Here is a 21,684-nt window from a genome sequence, read left to right as displayed (position 1 = left end):
AGTACGGTGGAAATACCTATTGATTAACTCCGGCGTGAGGTAAGCTCTGTGCACAATAAATAACTGGATTTGGCGGAACCGCAAGTTTCGGGGTATACGCACCGGGCCCTTGAGTATCCTTTCCCACTCTCTGTCCGTTAGCGGCCTTCCCAGGTCCAGATCCCACTTAGCACGGAGGCGGTCCAGACTGATGGACGACAGCTCCCTCAGTGAAGCTGCAAACCAGCGGATCAGGTGTCCTCCCCTCCCCATGACATGCAGGTATTGCATGGTCAGGTGCAGGGTGGGTTCCGAGGCCATATCTCCCCACTGGGCGGCCATGCTCGCTATCAGCGAGCGGTGCATCAGGAACCCCCCGGGCGGGAGCCCGTCCTCCGATACCAGGGTCTCGTATGGTATGAGCTCGCCCTCCCGGTACAAATCTCCCAGCGTGCGCACATCAGCTCCCCACCAATCCGCCAGCATGGGGGCCGTGAGCACCCCTCCTCCACCAGGTGAGCCCTCCAGCGGTATTGCCGGCGCATACGGGACAATAGTACGCGTGAGGAACAAGGCCCTCCGGAAACACCTGTGCGCCACGTCCAGAAGGAGTGGCAGCGGGCGCGCGATCCTGTGAAGAGGATGGAAGGACCTGATTATTCGCTCCAGGGAGTAAGGCGCTAACCCCGAGGCCGTGTCATCCCTGCCCCTATCAGCTAACCAGCGGGCCACCCATTGTAATTGAGCGGCCAGGTAGTAGTGCTTGAAGCAAGGGGCGGCTAGACCACCTCTGTCTGTCGGTAGATACAACTTCGCGAGCGCCAGCCTGTGTCTGGCATTGCCCCAGACAAAGTCCCGCAGCAGCTGATTAAGCTTGCCAAAGAATGCGGGGGAAATATACATCGGAAGGTTGGCAAAGTAGTACAGGAGGCGGGGGAGCATAACCATTTTGGCCAGCGCCACCCTGCCCGTGATCGTCAGTGGGAGTGCGCTCCAGAAGCGCACCTGCGACCTGAGCGCCGTGTCCGCCCTCCCCAGGTTCCCGTCGAAGAGGTCGGCTGGGCAGCGGTATATTTGGATCCCCAGGTAGCGGAAGGTGTCTTCCTTCCATTGGACCAGCGTGCCATCCAGGCAGTATCTCGGATCGTCGATACCGGCGTTAAAGGCATACAGGCATGATTTGGCTGCGTTCACACGCAGCCCCGAGACGTCGGCAAACGTCCTCAGCAGCCGCGGTAGCTCCTCCGGCACACGCCCCACATCTTGCACATAGACCTGCAGGTCATCAGCGTAGAGCGACACTTGGTGGACAGCGTCCCCAGCTGTATACCATCTCCTAGGGTCGCCCGCACAGCCACAGCCAGAGGCTCAATTGCCAAGGCGAACAGGAGCGGGGAGAGCGGGCACCCCTGGCGGGTGCCTCGGCCCACCGGTATCGCCTCCGAGACGTGAGGGCCCAGACGGACACGGACCGTGGGTCGCCTGTATAACAGGTCGACCATCTTCAGGAATTCCCGATCCAACCCATATCGCAGCAGCACCTCGGCTAAGTAACCCCACTCCAGACTATCAAATGCCTTCTCTAAGTCCAGGATGAGGCACCCTGCCCTGGGCCACCTGTGCACTGCCTCAGTTGCTACCCTGAAGTATCGTTGAATGTTCAGGGACGTTGACCGTGCCGGGACAAAGCCATTCTGGTCGGTGTGCACCAGATGGGGGACCACCGGCGCCAGCCGCTCCGCCAGCACTTTGGCGAGGATTTTGTAATCCACATTCAGCATCGCTAAGGGACGGTAGGAGCCCAACTCTGTGTGGTCTCTGTCAGGCTTAGGCAGGGAGACCAGGAACGCCTCCCGCATAGAAGGGGGAGCGACCCCACCTCAAGTGCTTTATTGTAGAGCTCTCTCAGCAGCGGCACCAGGACGCGCAAGGGGTATTGTTGACGAAAAATCTTTCCGGATCCAGCCTGACGCCTGGGGATATTCTAAGGTGAGGAATCTAACTAACTAATGTTTCTTACAGATACATCGTTACCGAAGGTAAGTAACTTGTTCTTTAATGTTTTTGCACTTCCGTAGAAACATCCAGTAAATGTTCACAGATACTTAGTAACGTAAAATGTGTTTGCCCTATTACAATACAAAAAAGATGTGTGCTAATCTGTAAAAAAGTGCGTGCCTGCATAGAAGATACACGGGTTCTGTGCATGCGTGTGACTCGTACACCACCAGATTCTGCAACACATCAGGCTCTGAAAATGGACCACATATAGCAAAACATAAGCTCCAACCAGTCACATACTGGTAAGGCGTCAGCCTTTGCACACTACGGGGCAGATTTACAAGCCCCTTGCGCCACTTTTGCATCACTTTTCCCATGTTAAAAGTGACGCAAAAGTGGCGCAAGGGGCTTGTATATCTGCCCCTTACATTTTTTTAGCTTAACTTCACAGATAGTGTCATTTCTGTTAAGGGAAGCATATTTAGGTCGAAGCCTACAAGACAGCAAAACTGTCTCGCTTGCTAACGACTACTTATGGGCATTCTGAAGGGAATGCATTTCACCCATTGCTTACCATAGGCTTTGTGGTTTGTAACTCAGTTGCTTGCTTTCTATTTGTTGCCCATTTTAGGTGGAGCCTAGCACCGCATGAGCTGCTCTGCGAGCCATGCCGTATCTCCTCAAGGGACATTATCTCTTAGCTGCGCAGAACACCGACGATGGCCGAACTATGGAATGTGGTTGTTTTTCTACTCCTTGCAGGAGCCCCCCACCGCATCATGGTAGGCACGGGGAAAACCAACAGTGAGCGATTCTATTAACATTTACTATTTATTTGCTTTCTCATTTAAAAATGCTTATTTATTTCCAAACTAACTAACTTTGTCCCAACCATGCTAGCTCTTTCTATTTAAAACATGATCACAAAATATAAATTTAAAACATACAACATTACATAAGCAACTGCATCACACTTTCTAATCTCTACCTTACAAGACGCTATTCTTGCACAGATAAAAGCATTTGTTTACTATCCATCTACCCATGTGTACTTTTCTGACGTCACATTAATTAGCATATGCGTACACTTCAACAAAGCAGGCAGCACTTAACATTGCCTACAGGCTTCAGTTAAAAAGGCTTTTAACCCCCCTACTGCTAATGTTTCACACCTTCCATATTCACACCACATCTGTCTCCATCCTCTATAGACCCACCACCAGTAATCTGCATATTAAGCAGAATTACTTGTGCGACTTGCATTGTCACAGCCCTTCCAGATTTTACATATTTTATAATTTTATTATTGTTTCCCGGCAGTTGACTAAAAGGGCAATGTGGGCAACTGTAATGTGCAGCTCACTATATGCTAATATTTCAGCTTTGTAATTAGGAAACCCTTTGCTAACTTTACCAGTAGCTGCCATTAAAATGATATACATTTAAGAGTTGCCAACAGGAGTTACCGACAGGCCGGTAGTTTTGTTGTTTTCAATTGAAGGTTTGCTATTATAAACATGTTAGATTGGTCCATGGGGAGATGTACATCACATTTACCCATAGTGCCCTTTTAATAGTTTGCAGACCAGCATAATTAATCCAATTGGTGATATTTATTTTGTTGTGAAGATGCAGTCAAATACTGACACTTTCGTACAGTAATTCTTTTGTTCATTTTAAAGTACTTGCTACAAGTTTCTTACTATATAAATACCCTACCACCCTATGTTAAAAACATTGTTGCCCACGTCTTGGACGTAAAAACAAGATTTGTAGCAGAACTTGGGATTTACTGACACTATCTCAGCCTTTCCAACGTTTTCATGAACAGTAACGTGCTAGCTATTCTTTTTATAAATGGTAATACATTTGACATATTTATACATTGTCAGAGGCTGTTTTACCAAAATTAGTAGATACTATGTGTCTGTGTATTAAAGGCTGGAGGAGCTGGAACACTGTCAGTAAAGGCTTGCTCATTAACACCACTCTGCTTTACTCCATTCCACTCTGCTTTACTCCACTCCACTCCACTCTACTTTACTCCATTCCCACTCAATGCCACTCTGCTTTACTCTACTCTGTTTTACTCAGTGCGACTCTGCTTTACTCCACTCCGCTTTACTCCACTCCATTCCGCTTTACTCAACTCCACTCTGCTTTACTTCACTCCACTCTGCTTCACTTCACTCAATGTCACTCTGCTTTACTCCTCTCTGCTTTACTCCATTCCATTCTGCTTTACTCCACTCCAGTCTGCTTTACTCTACTCTGATCAATGCCACTCTTCTTTACTCCACTCCACGCCACTCTTCTTTATTCCTCTTCACTCTGCTAAATACCACTCTGCTTTACTCCATTTTGCTCAACGCCACTCTACTTTACTCCATGCCACTCTGCTTTACTCCACTCAGCTCAACGCCAATCCGCTTTACTCCACTGTGTATTACTCCACTCCGTATTACTCCACGCCACTCTGCTACACTCAACTCCACTCTGCTTCACTTCATTTCACTCAACGCCACTCTGCTTTATTCCACCCCACTATGCTTTACTTCTCTTCACTCTGCTCAATAACGCTCTGCTTTACTCAACTGCACTCAATGACACTCTGTTTTACTCCACTCTGCTTTACTCCATTCCATTCCACTCTGCTGTACTCCACTCAACGCCACTCTGCTTTACTCCATGCCACGCCACTCTGCTTTACCCCACTACACTCTGTGTTACGCCACTACACTTAGTCAGTCTGCTGTACTCCACTCCACTATGCTTTACTCCACTCCACTCAATGCCACTCTAGTTTACTCCACTTCACTCAAGGCACTCCACTCCACCCTGCTTTACTCCACTCCGTACCTCTCTGCCGTAGTCCACTCTGCTTTACTCCACTCCATTCCACTCTGCTACACTCCATACAACACTACTCTGCTTTACTCCACTCCATTCCCCCCGCTGTACTCCACTCCACTCAACGCCACTCTGTTTTACTTCACTCCATGCCACTGCTTTTTCCACTCCACTCTGCTTTACTCCACTCCATTCCGCTCTGCTGTACTCCACTACACTCAACGCCACTCTGCTTTACTCCACTTCACTCTGCTTTACTCCACTCCATGCCACTCTGCCTTACTCCACTCAACTCCACTCTGCTTTACTCTGCTCAGCTCCACTCAAAGCCACTCTTTTTTACTCCTCTCCACTCTGCTTTACTCCACTCCACTGCACTCCACACCACTCTGCTTTACTCCACTCCACTCTGCATTACTCGACTCTGCTTCACTCCATGCCACCCCACTCCCCTCTGCTTTACTTCACTCTGCATTATTCCACTCTGCTTTACACCATGCCACTACACTCTGCTTTACTCCACTCTACTCTGCTACAGGATTCTGCTAAAAGAAAAATACTGCTTTTAACCCCCTACTGCTAAAGTTTCCACACCTTCCATATTCACACCACGTCTGTTTCCGCCCTCTACAGACCCACTACCAGTAATCTGCATATTAAGCAGAATTACCTGTGCGACTTGCAAAATATCACAGCCCTTCCAGATTTGACATTTTTAGTTATTTTATTATTGTTTCCTGGCAGTTGACTAAAAGGGCAATGTGGGCAACTGTAATGTGCAGCTCACTATATGCTAATATTTCAGCTTTGTAATTAGGAAACCCTTTGCTAACTTTACCAGTAGCTGCCATTAAAATGATATACATTTAAGAGTTGCTAACAGGAGTTACCGACAGGCCGGTAGTTTTGTTGTTTTCAATTGAAGGTTTGCTATTATAAACATGTTAGAATGGTCCATGGGGAGATGTATATTACATTTACCCTTAGTGCCCTTTTAATAGTTTGCAGACCAGCATAATTAATCCAATTGGTGATATGTATTTTGTTGTGAAGATGCAGTCAAATACTGACACTTTCGTACAGTAATTCTTTTGTTCATTTTAAAGTACTTGCTATAAGTTTCTTACTATATAAATACCCTACCACCCTATGTTAAAAACATTGCCCACGTCATGGACGTAAAAACAAGATTTGTAGCAGAACTTGGGATTTACTGACACTATCTCAGCCTTTCCAATGTTTTCATAAACAGTAACGTGCTATCTCTTCTTTTTATAAATGGTAATACATTTGAAATATTTATACATTGTCAGAGGCTGTTTTACCAAAATTAGTAGATACGATGTGTCTGTGTATTAAAGGCTGGAGGGGCTGGAACACTGTCAGTAAAGGCTTGCTCATTAACACCACTCTGCTTTACTCCACTCCACTCTGCTTTACTCCACTCCACTCTACTTTACTCCATTCCACTCAAAGCCACTCTGCTTTACTCCACTCGGTTTTACTCAATGCGACTCTGCTTTACTCCACTCCGCTTTACTCCACTCCATTCCTCTTTACTCAACTCCACTCTGCTTTACTACACTTCACTCTGCTTCACTTCACTCAATGTCACTCTGCTTTACTCCACTCTGCTTTACTCCACTCCAGTCTGCTTTACTCCATTCTGCTTTACTCCACTCTGATCAATGCCACTCTTCTTTACTACACTCCACGCCACTCTTCTTTATTCCTCTTCACTCTGCTAAATACCACTCTGCTTTACTCCATTTTGCTCAACGCCACTCTATTTTACTCCATGCCACTCTGCTTTACTCCACTCCAGTCTGCTTTACTCCACTCTGGTTTACTCCACTCTGATCAATGCCACTCTTCTTTACTCCACTCCACGCCACCCTTCTTTATTCCTCTTCACTCTGCTAAATACCCCTCTGCTTTACTCCACTTTGCTGAACACCACTCTACTTTACTCCATGCTACTCTGCTTTACTTCACTCAGCTCAGCACCAATCCGCTTTACTCCACTGTGTATTATTCCACGCCACTCTGCTATACTCAACTCCACTCTGCTTCACTTCATTTCACTCAATGCCACTCTGCTTTATTCCACCCCACTCTGCTTTACTCCTCTTCACTCTGCTCAATACCGCTCTGCTTTACTCCACTGCACTCAACGCCACACTGCTTTACTCCACTCTGCTTTACTCCATGCCATTCCACTCTGCTGTACTCCACTCAGCTTTACTCCATGCCACGCTACTCTGCTTTACCCCACTCCACTCTGCGTTACGCCACTACACTTAGTCACTCTGCTGTACTCCACTCCACTATGCTTTACTCCACTCCAATCAATGCCACTTTAGTTTACTCCACGTCACTCAAGACAACTCTGCTTTACTCCACTCCACCATGCCTTACTCCACTCTTCTTTACTCCACTCCATTCCACTCTGCTACACTCCATACAACGCCACTCTGCTTTACTCCACTCCATTCCACTCTGCTGTACTCCGCTCCACTCAACACCACTCTGCTTTACTCCACTCCATACCACTGCTTTTTCCACTCCACTCTGCTTTACTCCACTCCATTCTGCTCTGCTGTACTCCACTACACTCAACGCCACTCTGCTTTACTCCACTCTGCTTTACTTCACTTCACTCTGCTTTACTCCACTCCATGCCACTCTGCTTTACTCCACTCAACTCCACTCTGCTTTACTCTGCTCAGCTCCACTCAAAGCCACTCTGCTTTACTCCTCTCCACTCTGCTTTAATCCACTCCACTGCACTCCACACCACTCTGCTTTACTCCACTCCACTCTGCATTACTCGACTCTGCTTTACTCCATGCCACTCCCCTCTGCTTTACTCCACTCTGCAGTATTCCACTCTGCTTTACTTCATGCCACTACACTCTGCTTTACTCCACTCTACTCTGCTTTACTCCATTGCACTCTACTTTATTCCACGCCACTATGCTTTACTCCACTCAACACCACTCGATTTACTCCACTCCACACCACTCCAATCATCGCCACTCTGCTTTGCTCCACTCTACTTTGCTCCACCTGGCTTCACTCCATTCAACCCTGCTTTATTCCACTCTGCTCCACGCCACTCTACTTTGCTCCACGCCACTCTGCTTTACTCCACTTTACACAACCGCACTCTGCTTTACTTCACTCCACGCTGCTCTGCTTTACTCCATGCCAATCTGCTTTACTCCATGCCACTCTCCTTTACTCCACGCCAATCTGCTTAAATCCATTCCACTCCATGCCATTCTGCTTTACTCCACGTCACTCTGCTTTACTCCACGCCACTCAACACCACTTTACTACAAATATGCAGAAACTCTTAATCTACTTAAACATCTCACAATCACTAATACTAGAATAATTTTACAATCTCCTAAAATAACAATTAATAGAACAGATACTATCTACTACACCTTTATAGTCCCGTCTTTCTCAAACCCTTTATCTCTCTTAAATTCATACACATACACAATTTCAAACAATCTCTTTCTCTCTCTTATTAACCTTACTCAATAACTGCGCACTTTGCTTTTGCTGCTTTTGCAGCCAGCCCTGACTCTGCGGGGCATAGGGCATGTGAGCCCCTGTGAGAGGCCAGTTGGCCTGGGGACAGTTTCAGTGTGATGCGCCCCCGATTGGGGCACACTGTGGGTATGCTAAGTATGGCCCTAATGTGATTCATATGGTGTACAAGAAATGTTATCTATGCACCATGATTTATGCCTCTACTGTGGTTTATGAGTATAAGGTCTATGCTAATGTGATTCATGCCTGATATGATTTAGGTGTCCTATGTTTTATGTTACAGGATAATGCTGAGTACAGTATTTTGCCAGTAGTTACTGGTTGTGCGTTATGTATGATTTACTTGTGCATTTCTGAAGGTTCTGACCGTGGCCCGATTGGCCCGGCCAGGTGTAAATAATCCTCTGTAAATACTGCCTAGTGCCAGGTGGCACGGTGTACATTGTGTGATTATGATCTAAAGTGTTTTTGATAATACAAAGGCTATTTTTGATATAACCTAGTGTGGAGTTCCTTTTGTGGTGTGCCTGATATGTTGTTGCTGTGTGCGTGCGCAAACGCTTTACACATTGCCTCCGGGATAAGCCTGACTGCTCGTGCCAAGCTACCAAGGGGGTGAGCAGGGGTTATCTTTGGCGTGTAACTCCCTTGCCCTGACTAGAGTGGTGGTGTCTGCCTGGCTCTAGTGCAAGCCTTAACCAACCAGAGATCCCATTTCTAACACTTTTTATACTACCTCTAGGTATAATTATTTATAATAATTTACTCTCATCTCATACTAACTCCATCTCCGTTTCACACACATTTATTTCTAACCCCCTGTACTAACAACATAATCAAACTTTCATTTCCTAGCTCTAACATAAATTCTTCTATATATATTATACCAAATTCAAACTAATAAACTTAATTGCCATTACTACAATATGCCATCATAATATAGCAAAAATTACAAACATTCCAAACATCAGTAGGTCTAGCTAGATCCTTATAAGGTCCCAAAGGTGAGACCTATTGGCTATGCCAATGCTTTTTGTTTTAGGCTGTTCAGCTTGAGTTCCTCCCTCCCATTGCTTGTTTACTGTATCGTTCTGAGTACTCAAGTTCTTTAAATAGGCCTTTAAATCTTGTTCTTATCTTGTCACATTTGCTGTGCATTCAAAGGCCGAGGTCAAATGTCAGACTCAGTCTTTCCAGGGAGCTTGGTGTAGTGTAAGACACTCTGTGACATGCCATGCCACTTTACTCTACGCCCCTCCACTCCACTAGAGTCTATCCCACTTCACTCCACTCCAATCCAATCTACTCCACTCCAATCCAATCAACCCCACTCCACTTCACTCCAATCTACCTCACTCCAATCTACCCCAGTCTACTCCACTCCAGTCTACCCTACTCCACAGTCTACCCCACTCCACCCTATCCCAATCTACCCCTCTGCACTCCAAACTACCCTACTCCACTCCAGTCTACCCCAGTCTAACCCACTCCAGTCTAACCCACTCTGTCCCAATCCACCACACCCCAATGTACCCCAATGCACCCCATTCAACTCCATCCTACCCCACTCCACTCTGGTCCACTCTACTCTACTCCATTTTAATCTACCACACTCCACTCAATCTACCGTATCCCAATCTACTGCACTCCACTTCAAACTACCCCACTACGCTCCAGCCTACCCCAATCTACCCCACTCCAATCTATCCCAATCCACCACACTCCAGTCTAGCCCACACCAAACCACTCTATCCCAATCTAACCCTCTCAATCTACCCCACTGCACTCCAATCTACCACAATCTAACCCACTGCACTGCAATCTACCCTACTTCAATCAACCTAAATCTACCCCACTCCAATTCACCCAATCTACTCCACTCCATTCTACCCCTAATACTCCACTCTACCCCAATCTACTCCACTCCAGTCTAACCCACTCGACCCAGTCTATTCCAGTCCACCCTGATCTACCCCACTCCAATCTACCCCACTCCACTCCAATCCAGCCCAATCTACCACACACAACTCCACTATACCCCAATCTACTCAACTCCATTCTAATCTACCCCACTCCAGTGTGCCACATGCCATTCAAAACTACCCCTCTCCACACTAGTCTAACCCACTGAACCTCAATCCACCCCACCCCAATCTAAACCCCACTCCAATCTACCCCACTCTACCCCACCCCACCCTAATCTACTCCACTCCTCCACTCCAATTTACCCCAACTCGCTCCAACCTAACCCTCTCCACTCTACCCCACTCCACTCCAGTCTACTCACTCCATTCCAATCTACCTCACTCCACTCCAACCAGTCTACCCCAATACAATCTACTCAACTCCATTTTAACCCACTCCACCCTAATCTACCCCAGTCAAACTACCCCCTGCACTCTACCCCAGTCCACCCAACTACAATCTACCCCACTCTACCGCAATCTACCCTCTCCACTCTACCCCAATCTACCTCAATCCAATCTACCACAATCTACCCCACTCTACCCCAATTCAATCTACCCCACACCAATCTACTCCACTCCAATATACCCCACTCAACTCCAGTCTATCAAACTCTACTCCACTCCAATCTACCCCACTCCATTCTACCCTAATCTAACCCACTACAATCTACCTCACTCTACCGTACCCCAATCTACCCCTCTTCACTCTGTCCTAATCTTCCCCACCCCACTCTACCCCACTCCACTTCAACTGACTCCATGCCACTAACCTTTAACCAATGCTAATAGCAGCCACACTGGTGTACAATATGGCTAACACTCATTTCCAAAGCCAATATCTCTCCCATAGGCAAGACCTATTGGCTTAGGCAATGCTTGTTAAACAAATATGACTTACCACTGCAGTACAAGGGCATTCTGAAGCGCTCCCTATATCTGTTTCAGCAGTTATGTATGGCCCTTCTGAACTTTTATCTGTGATTTTCAGGTCACAAGAGAGAAGCAAAAGCTAATAAATAGCAGTGCAAAAATGAAGATACAATATCACTATTCTGAGATGAGGTAGAGGTGGCAATGGAATCAATCAAAGTTAGAGAAAGTAAAATGATTTAAAAAAATGCAAATTGAATAAAATTAATGAGAGGCAAATTAATTGAGAGTATAAAGGAAGGAAAGGAAAATGGAAAGCAGGAAAAAAGGATGGAAGGAAGAAAAGAAGAATGGAAAGAAGGAAAGACAGATGGAAAGGAATAAAGATAAAGAAAGGAAGGCACCTTCTTAGTAAGGGCGAGATTACATGCTCCTTTCTCTCGTGTAGAGCCATATGATTCAAAGTGGACGGTATTTTATTTTTGTACATTTCACCTGCACAGCGCAAAATCTCTTATAATGAAAAAAAAAATCTTTAAAGTGGCTTTCAGCTCGACCATTACTTAACTTTTTTAAAATTCTTTTTTATTTTTTATTAAATACTTTATTAGAGAAAAAACAACAAACATACATTGATAACATCCTCTTGTCCGATAAAGGATCCTCAGTGCTACTAGGTGCCATAGTTATCTGACAGTACATCGTTATGACCCTTGTCTCTAGATCGTAATTAGTAGCACTACAGCAAGTAGTTAAAGAGAATTCGACAAGCGTTGTACAAAACTTCAATACACAAAATGGGAGGGAGGGAAAGATGTCCTTGGGTTCCCGATTCTGTATGTGCAGTAGTGCTACGAGATGATGAAGTCTAGCAACTGGTGGGCAAGGGGGTTTGGGGGTAGAGGGAGTAGCTTTGTGGTTTTGAGTGGAAGGAGGAGAAGGCGAAGGAGTACCAGGTTGCAAAGTAAGCAGATAAGCTCGGTATAAGTGCCAAATTTCCTTGGGGTGTTGGTTGTAGTGTGGTTGTAGTGTGGATTATATCTCAGTTTGCATGTCGCAATAGGACATGCTCCGGAGCCAGGCCTCCGTTGTGGGATGGAACTGGTCTCCCCAATGTAGTGCAATTTTCCTCTTGGCTAAAATTAGAGCAATAGCTGTAAATCTGCGGTAGCAGCCTGGGAGATCGGAACCAATGCCCAACAGGGCCATCCTAGGGGATGGTGCAAGAGGTGTAGATATCATTCCAGTAGGCGGATATCTCTGGGGAGGTCCGTGTCATGTGGGCACAGTCAGCTACGGGCGAGCGGAACTTGGGGCATTGCGAAGATTTGGACGAATCATACTTGGACAGTTCCTCGGGGTGACATAGGAACTGTGGCTAAAACGGAAGTGGAGTAGCTTGTGGTGATGGTTAGGCGATACAAGTTTTATTTGTGCGCAGCAGTGGGCCCAATCTTTGTCCGAGAGTGGGGGTCCCAGGTCCCTCTCCCAGCGGCTGCGGCCCCCGTATCATGTACTTGTTCCAGATTAATACATGAGCGGTAGAGTTTATTAATCAGGTGGGAGCCATCTGGGTCCGCTATGAGTACCGTGAGGGGCGGGAATTCCGTAGATGATAACGGATAGGATGGCATTACTGCGAACATAGTACTGTGTAGTCTAGTAAGGGTAAATCTGTCCATGTATGAGAGGTCCACATCTTGGGAGATGTCTAGCTGTGTCCTCATATGGCCATCTGGTAAAAGGTCCCGAAGGTGTTTAGGTGAAGTTTCGGTAACATACATAGCGCCAATCTCTCGGATGTTAAAGGAATGCACGGGTTATGAGGTAGTGGTAATTTAGGGGAATATAGAGAGTCGAAGCCCAACAGTCTGCTGGGCTTTCGCAAGGCCCAGAATGTAGTGGGCAGCTTTTGGACGTCTGTGGGATCAAGACAAATGCGTTGTGGTAATGTAGCGTTAAGCGTTGTGGAGTCCGCTAAGTCCTGCTCAGGCTATTATACAGTATACGGGCATCGGGATGGAACCAATAGTAGGTGAACTGTACTTGCGCCACTAAGTAGTATAAGCGGAAGTCAGGAACTGCAAATCCCCCTTGTTCATAGGGGAGCATGAGGGTGTCCCATTCTATACGCCGCCCACCCATACCAGGCGTATCAATAGGCTGCGGAGTTGCAAGAAGAACGCATTACTCAAAGGGATGGGCATGTTTACAAAAAGATATAGGAAGCGGGGGAGGACATTCATTTTGATGAGTGCTATATGCCCAGCCATGGAGAGCGGCAGATGGGTCCAGCGGTCCACCTGGGTGGCAAGTTTATCTATGACAGGGCCGTAGTTGAGACAGACAATTTGATCTCTGCTTCTATGAAATGTGATCCCCAAATATCTAGTAGTTTCAGCTGCCTATCGAAGGGGGCCCTCACTGAGCTGGGGGTTGTTGAGTCCGTCAATGCCCGACATGTCGCCAAATCGGACGATTTCCTCCACCAAGGGGTCTAGATTTTCAGAGGGGTTCCTGATGAACAGGAAAATGTCGTCTGCATACATGGACATTAAAAGAGGGCCGGGACGGAACCATAGGCCCCGATGTAGATGTTTTTCCTGGAGGTACCTGGCCAGGCGATCCATGGCTATAATGAATAGTAATGGTGATAGTGGGCCACCTTGCTGGGTTCCCCTCGTGATGGGGAAGGGATCCAAGAGAGAGACGTTCACCTGCAGCCGGGCCTTGGGCGCTGAGTACAGGAATGAGACTAAAGTCTTAAAACTGTTGGGTATGCCAAGTTTACGAAGCGTTGCAGTAAGAAATGGCCACTCAAGCGAGTCAAAAGCCTTCTCGGCGTCTAAAAGTGCCACCGCAGAGGGAGTCGTAGGTGACACTATTCAATACCGAAAATATTGCCCTAAGGTTGAGCACAGTTGACCTATGTGGGATGAAGCCTGTCTGGATCGGTGAAAGGATCTGATCTAGGAGTAGTGACACCCTGTTTGCCATTGTTTTGGCCAATATCTTATTGTCGAAGTTTAGGAGAGACACACGCCTGTATGATGCACACCTGGTGGGGTCTTTTCCAGTCTTCAGTAATAGTGTAATCGCTGCTTCCCGCATTGTGGGAGGGAGTGTATCATTATCTATTGAATCCGAGTAGACTTCTAAAAGGTGGGGCACCGGCGGTTGTTTAAACGCTTTATAGAAGGCGCCAGATAAGCCGTTGTTCCCAAGGGCCTTCAAACAATCTAATGAGTATATTGCCTATGTAAGTTCTTCAACAGTAAAAGGTTTGCTGAGAAATTTGGCTTGTCCAGTAGACAGCCGGTATCAACAACAAAAATTAGAGTGAGAAGTCTGGAAACGAGCCAGTTCCTCTTCCCAAATACTATGCGAAAAACAAAGAGAACGTGTCTTTTCTTTAATTTAACACATACGTATATCTCTCCCCTCATTTAGGGTGGATGTATCAGGTGTCTAAACTGCCTGAGAAGCCCAAAGGTTTTGTAAAAGAACAGTCACTCACCTACCTGGTAGGTGACTTGCTTCATCATAGGGTTCCCACCCTGGTCTCCGAATGCTTCCAGGGTGTGCTGCGACGCCTGATTATAGCGGAGCTGGTTGTTTTTGAGGGTGAGGTGGTGATAGTGAATGAAAGTGTTCAAGTGTAGTGCTTTTAAAATTGGCTCAAAACTCTCAAAAATTTTGGAATAGGCTTTATTGTAGAGAGTATTGGTAAATTTTAACAGTGTATTCTTATCTGTTCTTTGTGGTAGGTCCTTGTTTCCAGTTTCCCATTCTCGGCATATATTGTGACATCCAGGAAGATAATCAGATCTTTACTGTCTGTGTGTGGAAATCTCAAGTTGGGGTCACATGTGTTCAGTTCAGTGATGATTGTGAGCATTGATTCTCTGCTCCCTTTCCATATTACCAGGATGTCATCGATATATCATCTCCATAGCAGGATGTTCTCCTTGTAATTGTTTCTGTCATCCAATATATATTTTCTCTCAAAGTTGTATACATAGAGGCCTGCCACACTCAGGGCTAAAGTGTTGCCCATTGATGTCCCGAAGGTTTGTAGATATATTTTCCCTTCAAATTCAAAGATGTTTTCCTTGAGTGCTAGGCAAGGACATTCCAATATGAAATGTGTTGGTGTCATTTAGTTCCATTCTCCTTGGTCCAGAGTCTCGCGAAGGACTTGCAATGTGTCATCCTGTGGGAGGCTAGTATATAAACTCTCCACATCTAGGGTGAGTAGGATGTTGTTTGTGGGATCACAATCCTTATCCTCTAGTAGTTGGAGTAAATCCTTGGTTTCTTTTAGGTATGTAGGTGTTTGTTGGACTTTAGGTTTTAGATAGAAGTCACATAACCTAGATAGTGGTTCTAGTAGTGATCCAATTCTAGAAACAATAGATCTTTCCGGTGGGGGAATTTTCTTTTTGTGTATTTTTTGCAGTGTGTAGAATGGATAGCGGCAGGTGGGTCCAGCGGTCCACCTGGGTGGCAAGTTTATCTATGACAGGGCCGTAGTTGAGACAGACAATCTGATCTCTGCTTCTATGAAATGTGATCCCCAAATATCTGGTAGTCTCAGATGCCCATCGAAGGGGGCCCTCACTGAGCGGGGGTGTTGTTGAGTCCGTCAATGCCCGACATGTCGCCAAATCGGACGATTTTCTCCACCAAGGGGTATAGATTTTCAGAGGGGTTCCTGATGAACAGCAAAATGTCGTCTGCATACATGGACATTAAAAGAGGGCCGGGATGGAACCATAGGCCCCGATGTAGATGTTTTTCCTGGAGGTACCTGGCAAGGCGATCCATGGCTATAATGAATAGTAATGGTGATAGTGGGCCACCTTGCTGGGTTCCCCTCGTGATGGGGAAGGGATCCGAGAGAGAGACGTTCACCTGCAGCCGGGCCTTGGGCGCTGAGTACAGGAATGAGACTAACGCCTTAAAACTGTTGGGTATGCCAAGTTTACGAAGCGGTGCAGTAAGAAATGGCCACTCAAGCGAGTCAAAAGCCTTCTCGGCGTCTAACAGTGCCACCGCAGCAGGAGTCGTAGGTGACACTCTATTCAATACCGAAAATATTGCCCTAAGGTTGAGCACAGTTGACCTATGTGGGATGAAGCCTGTCTGGATCGGTGAAAGGATCTGATCTAGGAGTAGTGACACCCTGTTTGCCATTGTTTTGGCCAATATCTTATTGTCGAAGTTTAGGAGAGACAGAGGCCTGTATGATGCGCACCTGGTGGGGTCTTTTCCAGTCTTCAGTAATAGTGTAATCGCTGCTTCCCGCATTGTCCTGATTTCCTGATTGTCTCCCTTAAAGACTCAGGACAGCCAGGAAGTAATCTCTCCAGATGCCTTGAGGAAATATTCGTCTGGATGAAAAAGTCCTGCCTCCAGCTAAATGGAGCAAAAACAGACCTTATGCTGCTGGGAAAACCTTTGCCTCCAGACATGCCGTTGGCATGGCCTAGTTGTATGGGAAACCCGCCTACTCCTAAAAACCACATCAAGAGCTTAGGAGTGTGGCTGGATGCAAGACTAGACATGAAGACACAGGCTAACAAGGTAGCTGGGTGCTGTTTCGGGATACTGAAGACAGCACGAAAGATCCTGCCTCTTCTCCCGTTTCATGCAAGAAGACTACTCCTCCAGGCACTGATTCTGTCACGTCTGGATTACGCTAATGCCCTATATTTAGGAGTCCCCCAGTCCACAATAGGCATACTACAGAAGGTCCAGAACTGTGCGGCAAGAATTCTCTTGCTAATTTCACGGAGAGAATCAGCAAAAGGAGCAATTAGACAGTTGCACTGGCTTCCTATTTCAGAAAGGATTAAATTCAAGGCCCTCTGTGTCACGCACAAGATCGTGGCCGCGAACGGCCCTCTAATCCTTCAAAGGATAGTCTCTCCATACCATCCAAGAAGGCACCTTCGCTCTGGAAATAAGCGCCTGGCTATGGTCCAGAGAATTTTCAGGTCCAGATGTGGAGGTCGCTGTTTCTCATATGTCGCTTCCAAGACATGGAACACCCTCCCAGACTCCATCCGTATGGAGGAGGAATACCTGCCCTTTCGGCGGCTTCTGAAGACGCATCTTTTTCCTACTGTATAATTTAATCTGCTTTCTGGTCGTCTGGTTCTTAGCGCTGGGAGGCCTTAGGGTAGCCATGCGCTCTATAAATGCCTCTTTCATTTCATTTCATTTCATTGTGGGAGGGAGTGTACCATTATCTATTGAATCCGAGTAGACTTCTAAAAGGTGGGGCACCGGCGGCTGTTTAAACGCTTTATAGAAGGCGCCAGATAGGCCGTTGTTCCCAAGGGCCTTCAAACAATCTAATGAGTCTATTGCCTATGTAAGTTCTTCAACAGTAAAAGGTTTGCTGAGAAATTTGGCTTGTCCAGTAGACAGCCGGTATCAACAACAAAAATTAGAGTGAGAAGTCTGGAAACGAGCCAGTTCCACTTCCCAAATACTATGCGAAAAACAAAGAGAACGTGTCTTTTCTTTAATTTGACACATACGTATATCTCTCCCCTCATTTAGGGTGGATGTATCAGGTGTGTAACTGCCTGAGAAGCCCAAAGGTTTTGTAAAAGAACCCTCACTCACCTACCTGGTAGGTGACTTGCTTCATCATAGGGTTCCCAACCTGGTCTCCGAATGCTTCCAGGGTGTGCCGCGACGCCTGATTACAGCGGAGCTGGTTGTTTTTGAGAGTGAGGTGGTGATAGTGAATGAAAGTGTTCAAGTGTAGTGCTTTTAAAATTGGCTCAAAATTCTCACAAATTTTGAACTAGGCTTTGTGGTAGAGAGTATTGGTAAATTTTAACAGTGTATTCTTATCTGTTCTTTGTGGTAGTTCCTTGTTTCCAGTTTCCCATTCTCCGCATATATTGTGACATCCAGGAAGATAATCAGATCTTTACTGTCTGTGTGTGGAAATCTCAAGTTGGGGTCACATGTGTTCAGTTCGGTGATGAATGTGAGCATTGATTCTCTGCTCCCTTTCCATATTACCAGGATGTCCTCGATGTATCATCTCCATAGCAGGATGTTCTCCTTGTAATTGTTTCTGTCCTCCAATATATATTTTCTCTCAAAGTTGTATACATAGAGGCCTGCCACACTCGGGGCTAAAGTGTTGCCCATTGATGTCCCGCAGGTTTGTAGTTATAATTTCCCTTCAAATTCAAAGATGTTTTCCTTGAGTTCTAGGCAAGGACATTCCAACATGAAATGTGTTGGTGTCATGTAGTTCCATTCTCCTTGGTCCAGAGTCTCGCGAAGGACTTGCAATGTGTCATCCTGTGGGAGGCTAGTATATAAACTCTCCACATCTAGGGTGAGTAGGATGTTGGTTGTGGGAATCACACTGGCACATGCATCAACAAAAGCAAAAGCGATTCCTTAATAGCGAGAAATAAGGAATCGGCATATTTTACCGAATATACAATTGCGAGTAATGCAAACACCCAAGAGCAAATTGCGAAATCGGTATTACCGAATTAGCTAATAGCGATTTCGGTAATAGCGAAATCGCTATTAGCGATTACGGAACAGACCGGGTCGCTCCGGGAACGAGTTTATGACATCACCAACCAGAAAATACTGCAGCCCCACCCTCATTGCCTCGCCAGAGGAGCAAACAGGAGCTGGGACTGGAGACTGGCTGAGCACATTGAAGCCACACTAACTGATCTACCCTCCAAAACAACCAGGATGGATAAGGAAGCATCATCCAGCGCAGAAGCTGCACGCAAGCGGAAACGCAAGTTTTCCGACCGGGAGCTGGAGCACCTGATAGAGGGTGTGAGCAGCAAACACGATCGGCTGTTTGGGAAGCTGTCCCTAAAGGTGCCAGAGGCTGAGAAGCGGCGCATATGGCTGCGCATCCGGGAGAGGGTAAATGCAGTTGGAGTGACGCCCCACAGCATTGACGACCTCAAAAACACGATGGTATGACCTGAGGAAGCGAGCAAATGAGAGGATTGCGAAGAGGCTCCGGGAGGCATCCAGAACGGGAGGCGGACCTTCTACAGTGCAAGCTAACACTGCCCTGGAGGAGCTGGTGGAAGGGACGATCGAGCCTGAGGCCGTCGTGGGAGTAACCCAGATGGATACCTCCGGCGCAGCCACAAGTGCCCAAGGTAAGATGCATGCCTGTGCCCATACCCAGCATAGCGTAAATCCATTTCCCATGCCCCCAGCAGGATCAGAGTGTGCATGCAGCTTTGGCCCACACAACTTTACTCTTAACACTAGTGCATCATGGGAGTTGTAGTCAAGTCAGCCCGGTGTGCATGCACAGGATAAAATATAATTACAAATCACCACATCAGTAGAAGCTGGATATAGACTGTTTATTTAGTTGATCACAGAGGGACATGTATGTTTACAATACTACGTAGGTGTAACTATCCCACTAACCATGCACTGTTTCACACACAGATGCATCTCCTGGGGATTCGGACGACAGCGGCCGGCTGATAATTTCCGAGACTCCAGCCGATTCCGCCATGGATACAGCGCAGGATACGCACTCACCACCTCCACCTGCAACAACACCACCACCACCACCAGCAACACCTGCTCCTGCTACAACCAACTTCGACTAAAGAGCGGAGACGCAGGTCCCAAGTTCGGCCACTGCAGGTGATGGAAACTCCCGCTACACCATCGGGTCAAAGTCTGCGCAGCATCACACCGCCTGCTGCACCACCTGCACATGGCAGACTCCCACAGCGCCGCAGGGCTCTGCGCAGTTCACTCTCCTTAGGCGACGTTGCTATCTCCCCAAATGCTGGCATAGAGGAAAGGATGCTGCGTGTCCAGCGCCTGCAGGGAAGACACATGGCGACAATCAGCTCCAACATAGCGCGCCTTGCGAAGGAAATGCGTGCCATGACTGCGGCAGTGAGGGACATGACCGCTGTGGTGGCAGAGGGCAATGGGTACCTTAGGGAGGACATCCATGAGCTCACCCGTGCCATGAGGGAAGGCCATGAGAGCGAGAGGAGGAGGCACCGTCAGAACTTGGTGAGGTCCGCGGCCTCTACAAGGGCCATCACAAGAATGAGCAACAGCACCGCAGTGTTGGCACGCCACTCGGTGTCACTGCAGGTGGACCTTGGACACTTTTGCGGGGATGTTGCCAAGGCTCTAGGACAGGTCACCGCTGCAGTAGATCACCTGCAGAGCGGCACATTCAGTGCTGGTGCTTTGGGAGGGGAAGACGGCAGTGAGGCTGCCTCGAGTGTGAGCAGTGTGTCTGTTGCAGACTCCAGCACCAGGCGCCGCAGTTCGCGGTGCTCCACGGGGACAGGCCGTGGTGAGGCGTCGGAGACACCAGAGAGGAGGCTTGGCGTACGTGGCAAGCGCCACTAGACTGAATGACAGTCATACTTGACCATGGTGGGGCAACCATGGTCCTCCCCTTCCTGACGCTGCACAGCCGTGACTAAAACGGCCATTTGTTGTTACAGTTTTCCTGGGGAGCATTCATTTCATAGCTTGTTTGGTCGCACATACCTCAGTGCTCCTGTGCATTAAACAGTTGCACCACCAATGAAATTGTAATGTTTCATTCTTACCTGCTTCAGAAATGATGTTGCATGATGTATGTCCACCTCCTATGGCCCTCTGCTGTGTTAGGGACGTGTGCCTGTCGGTGTTGGGCGGGTGGTTGGTCATCCCGGTGGTCGTCATTCCTGTCCACCTCTATGGGTATCCCCCTTCTGGTCGCAATGTTGTGCAGCATCGCACATACAGCTACAATCCTGCAGCAGGTATCAGGTTTGTATAGCAAGGCGCCGCCAGTCTTATGTAGGATTCTAAAGCGACTCTTCAGAATCCCAAAGGTCCTCTCTATGACATTCCTTGTGCTTATGTGGGCGGCGTTGTATCGTTGCTCCTGTGGTGTTGCTGATTGATGTAGGGGGTGAGTATATATTCCCGCAGGGCGTATGCACTGTCACCTAGAAGATAGAAGCGAAGACTTAGCAATGGTGATGTTCAGACATGTGTGGTGCTCATGTGTGGAAGAGGTATGTGTACGTACCAAGCAGGAGTCCCTCTCCAAATTCCCCGTTGAGTAGACGCCTGTGGATGCCACTGTGTCGGAATATGTAGGAGTCGTGTGTGCTCCCCGGAAATTGTGCCACTAGGTCCGTGATGATGTGCTTGGCATCGCACACAACCTGCACGTTGATTGAGTGGTATGACTTGCGGTTACGGAATATGTACTCATTTGCTGAGGGTGGACAGATGTGTCTGGTGCTGCAGTAGTGGTTCCAGGTCTGCAATTAGGCGCATGATCATGGCACGATTCAGTCGATACTTCTCGTACACCTCGTCCTCATTCTGTCCGAGCAAGGTGATGCGCAGTCTGAATACTCTCTCCTGGACCCTTCTCCTCCGCTGTCCTGCG

This window comes from Triturus cristatus, chromosome 3_2, assembly GCF_964204655.1.
Source record: "Triturus cristatus chromosome 3_2, aTriCri1.1, whole genome shotgun sequence".
NCBI lineage: Eukaryota > Metazoa > Chordata > Amphibia > Caudata > Salamandridae > Triturus > Triturus cristatus.
This window is presented reverse-complemented; position numbering follows the sequence as displayed.